The 5,000-nt window shown below is 43.0% G+C and overlaps 2 pseudogenes; one reads left to right on the forward strand and one right to left on the reverse strand.

Annotated features, from left to right (window-relative positions):
- Positions 1-399: 399 nt before the first annotated feature.
- Positions 400-1,549, reverse strand: LOC120279572 (annotated as a pseudogene).
- Positions 1,550-1,699: 150 nt separating this feature from the next.
- Positions 1,700-2,870, forward strand: LOC120278920 (annotated as a pseudogene).
- The last annotated feature ends 2,130 nt before the right edge of the window (positions 2,871-5,000 follow it).

The raw sequence follows: 5,000 nt of genomic DNA on the forward strand, positions 1-5,000 counted from the left end.
TGCTCTAAATGTAACCAAAAGCAGTCGAAATTCTATAACAGATTTTTACCGGGACGGATCAAACTGTGATTGAATATCTTTCTTTCTCTCCTCAATCTCTCTTTCCTTCTGGGATAATTTATAATTTAGATTAGTAATTTCTTTGTTTAGCTGTAAACATTTTTCCTTTAGTTGGGAGATGATTAGTTTACTACTGTGATCTAGACAAGACAAGTCTGTGATATGAATTGGCTCAGTATCCACCCACACATCTCCATGGAATACTTCACACCTCTTGTTGCCCAGACTTAATTCCCACTTTGACGAATGAGTCTTTCTTGAAGATGTTAAGGGTGTGCTTATTGATCCGGAAGGGAAATTCCGCCTGAACAGTATTTCCCGGGTTGGATCTAAATATAGTTACTCAAAGAATGAAGGTTCAATTTGGTTTTTAGCTGGTCCCTTGAACTTAAAAGATAAATTGACCCTCAATGTTATAGTAACCATAGGATTTGGGTGCTAAAAAGTATCCCATCTTTATTTTCATCCTCTAGCTTAAACTTTCCTAAGTCAGAAGAAGAAATCACATCACTAGGCAGTTGATGCCCAAAGCACAACCGAGTCAGTGTCCGTGTAGTAGCAGTCCTCTCTTGATATAAAGGGGTACATATAGATCCTAGCGGATGCAGTGATAGCAGCATCTAGTTGTACAACAACATTTTTTGGTGGTACCCAATAATCCGTGCTTTTTCCGGTATTGATATGGTAGGAAACGATGTAGTATGTCTCGCTAAGCCTGTCACCGAAAATTAAGTCACTATGCCGGATCAAATCAAAGTATCTCTCTTCAGAGCAGATCTCGGTAATGGTGCTTTTAGGGTTAATGCCGAATCTCCCGTAGAGAGTGTTCATAATGAGCTTGTATACATATGACAAGGCATCATTTCCTTTCTTCTTTGCCTCAAGCCTGTTCTGAAAAAGATCGCTGACAAAGTCCCGGAAGGGGCTTTCCATCTTCTCAAAAAGGTAGCCGGAGATTGGAATCACTGTGTAGCCTAAGTCTCTTGCATACTTTAACTCTTCGCTATAGTAGACACCAATAAATTCCCCAGTTGGAAAGATAAAGAGTGTCATTTTTGGTCTCGATAGGGAAGAAAGGGCTTTTTGATAGTCTTAGGACAGACGACATACGCCTCGATAAAGCCGAAGATGCTATCTAAGTCCTTCCCATTAAGATTACCATGCCAGACTGGAACACCACCGGGCATTGGATATTCTTTCATTACGAAGGGATACAGAGAGTTCACGTCGTAATAGAATAGGTTTTGAACCTATGGGCTTGAATGCGTCCGTATGACCACCGTAGTAGCCACGCCTTATAAAGTTGTCTTCATTTTGGTTGGGGATGTGGATTGGCCAATTGCATTCATCGTAATATTTCATACGATAGATGCTTAGAGAAAGGGATGAAAAGTGTTAACTTGCTTACTATGTCAATACTGTAATGCTCCCAATATATACCTTGACATTTTCGCATTACACCACCAAGCAGATGGATGTCCTGCTTCATATAGCAAAAGAAGAATTTTTCTTATTACATTCCAGATTTGACAGACAAACTTGTTTATGGCAGTATAAATCCCTTTTTTTAATTTCTTGCGCTCTTTGGAAAAGTGGATTATAAAGATCTAGTTTGTTGATCAATATGGTGCAAGGATGACGGGCGATATTTTCAGGGACACATTCCATTTTGTGATTTAAGAACTAATGGAATGGACTGCGAGAGGGACCTGAGATCCCCCTCCGTCACAAAGTCGCTGACCTCGATACGATATTACAGTACAGGACAGGATTTAAATGATTATGAGCATAATGGTGAAGTCTACAAAAAAGTCAAGGGTGCGAAAGGGACTCTTGATCAAATAAAAAGAAACCACCTTTCTTTTCTTTTGATTTTATAAGTGCCGTGGGTCAGTCATCCATTCGGACGATATTAGTTATGGAAGGAAACAGGGGAGTTGGCTGATAAAGATGGACAGTAACGATCGCGTAATATCAATTTTTCGGCCTCGTCATCTTCCAATTGCTCGGAAATTCTCAGCTATATGGGGGACTTGGATGGTGAGCAAAAACAATTGATCAAGAAGTTGGTCAACTTTCGCATGATAAATGGTAAAAGAACTAGAGTTCGTGCTATTGTTTATAAAACTTTTAATCGCCCAGCTCGAACTGAACGCGATGTAATCAAACTTATGGTTGACGCCGTAGATAATATAAAAGCCCATATGCGAAGTGGTAAAAAGTAGGGAGTCGCAGGTACTATTTATGATGTCCCTGGGATTGTAACCAGGGATCGTCAACAAACCTTAGCTATTCGTTGGATCCTTGGAGCTGCTTTCAAACGACGTATAAGCTACAGGATAAGCTTAGAGAAATGTTCATTTGCTGAGATACTGGATGCTTACCGAAGAGGGGATTGCACGTAAGAGAGAGAGAATCTTCATGGACTAGCTTCCACCAATCGAAGTTTTCGCGCATTTCAGATGGTGGTAAAGTGATACCACATAAAGAGCTCTTCCTCATTCAGTCATATTCGAAAGTTAGAAATGTTTGACCCTTTTCCTTTTATCATCTTCATATAGAAAGAAAGTCGGCCTTCCTCATACTCCCCCCTTCATTCATTGAGTTGGAGGAATCCACAGGTGGCCCGCCCGTTATGTATTGCATAAAAGAACCTTTCTTTGTATGACTTCTCTTTTGCTTGCCTCAGGTCGAATGAATACGAAAGGGAGATCAATCAATAGGCCATGAATGAAGAAGTAGTGGGCATTTTTCTTTTTTTACTCGTGGAGCTGAGAAATCCACTTCAAAGGGAGGGAAGCTAGGAGTGCTAGTCCGGGTCTTCCCCTTTTTTTTTTCTGCTTTACTTTAGCCTTATATTATATATAGCAAGGAATGGTGCTAGTCTGAAGGCTAACAGCTCAATATAGAGCTTGATCTAATATCTGACATAGTTGGTAAAAAGAATATATATATATATATATATATTCTAACTTCCGCGAGTTCGTTTTCGGTTATCCTGCATTCCTGCACTTCACCTCAGCATCCAAGATGATAAAGCATCTCAGACGCCCCTTTCTTTTTTTTGGCAACTACTCGCTCTGGATCTACAACTCGAAGATATGAATATAGGCATAGGTATAAAGTATGGTCAAAGGCAATCGCAGTGGTTCTTTCACCCAGAGCCTGAGTAGATTCACTCATAGCAGATACAAAGGCAGGAGCTAAGAGAAAATAAAATAGTAAAAGCAGCAGAGAGTCGCTATACGGGGCAGCAGAGCCCGTTGATTCAGAACAACCTATTTCTCCATAAGGGCTTGAGTCCCAGGCATAAGTAGGTTAATCCACAAAACCACTAGCAGAGGTGGAGGCACCAGCGATGAAAGCAGTGGGAGAGGCATTGAAAAAAAGGCAGCAGGAAAGCCTGGGAGCCAGCAATCAGTATAATAGAAAAAAACCAGCAGAGTTGCAGAAAGAAGAGGTGTTTCGACAAGTGCTTGCCTTCCTATAGTTTTTTTGTTTGTTATAATATTAGTATGTCTTCCTATACGTAAAAGTGTATAGTGGAATACAACGTCTTACAAGTGGTGCCCAACATATGCCTTTGTCCTTAGGGGTGTCGCGGAGGTCAAGTCAAAGGCAATAAAGACAGAGCTACCTGAGACTAACTGACTATCCTTCGCATGAGACTGGGTTCTTAGCAAAGCGTTGCTCCGCTCGTCCCCTTAGCTCGCTTTTGGCTTTTTGTGCCTACGCTCGTTGGGTCTTGAGATCGACCTACATCCCCAATGAATAGGACTTGAATTGGATTCGCTGGGACAGGAAGGGATGCTCGCTCTGGAATTGGCTCCACTATTGATTGATTTCCGCTGCCAATAGGCCGTGTTCGATCTGCTAGCTCTACCTTTCGAAAACGAAGACGACGGACGGATGGATGGAAAACTACACTAAAGAAAATAGCCAGCCCAGCCTCCGCTAAAGGAAACAGGAGAGAAGGTGCTGGTCATGAATGGGGCTCACCAGCAACAAAACAAAAACAAAAGGTGAGCCGAGGACTGGTTGGACTACGATCGACCGGTCGTCTCTCTCTCTTATGTTCCTCTCTCTCCAGGTCTTGAGTTCTTTCTTTGCTTCTTTTTTTGGGTCTTAGATTTCGGGGGGTTGGGTCAATAATGCGGAACATCCCGGGAAGTGGCTGGTGCATCCTCCTCCAATCATTCCCAGTAAAAAGAAAGAAAGGACCGTCATGCCCGCCCGCGCTTCTCCAAGCCTTACTGAGCCACAGTAGCGAGGGAAGGGGCTCAATGTCCGATTCTTCAGGCTAGTAGAAGCAGTTCCGGTCGAAGGAACCGAATACGAGTTGGTTTTTCATTTGAGCGTGCAGTCTCCGGTTCTTTAGCGCTAACGAGCTCAGTCAATTCCCTTCTCCCCCCCGGCGGTTACACCAGATCCACCGTTGAAAGCTAGCTTTTCTGACCTGTGCCCTTGGCATAAGAGCTTCCTCGAGGCATAATACGTTTTTTAGATGCATGGCATTGAAAAGATTTGCTCATTCTTATCCTTCTGAGTTAGCAATTCTATATGCATTCCAGGGTGAATCGTGGTGACGACATACGGTCCTTCCCAGTTTGGCCCATTCCGGGTACAGCAGAGGGAAAAAAATCTTTTTTTAAGAACCGGATCTCCGCGGCGCTCAAGACCTTATTTTTGGTAAATCCTGCGCTGATATATCTGGGCTCGGGCCGCTTCTCATCTAGCAATTCTAGCTGGGCTAGACGCTCTCTATGTCCTTCCTCCTCGGGAAGCTGTCCCTCCAGGGAGATCAAATGAAAGAGATGGGATCTCTTCTTCAATTCCCCTCCGGGGCCCCGGGGAGGGCAGCAAAAAAATTAAATAAACGAATGAAAACGGCGTTGCATTGGTAGGAATAGACGTTCGATAGGCCCAGAGCGCGAACGAGG

Source organism: Dioscorea cayenensis, chromosome 16 (genome assembly GCF_009730915.1).
Source record: "Dioscorea cayenensis subsp. rotundata cultivar TDr96_F1 chromosome 16, TDr96_F1_v2_PseudoChromosome.rev07_lg8_w22 25.fasta, whole genome shotgun sequence".
Lineage (NCBI taxonomy): Eukaryota > Viridiplantae > Streptophyta > Magnoliopsida > Dioscoreales > Dioscoreaceae > Dioscorea > Dioscorea cayenensis.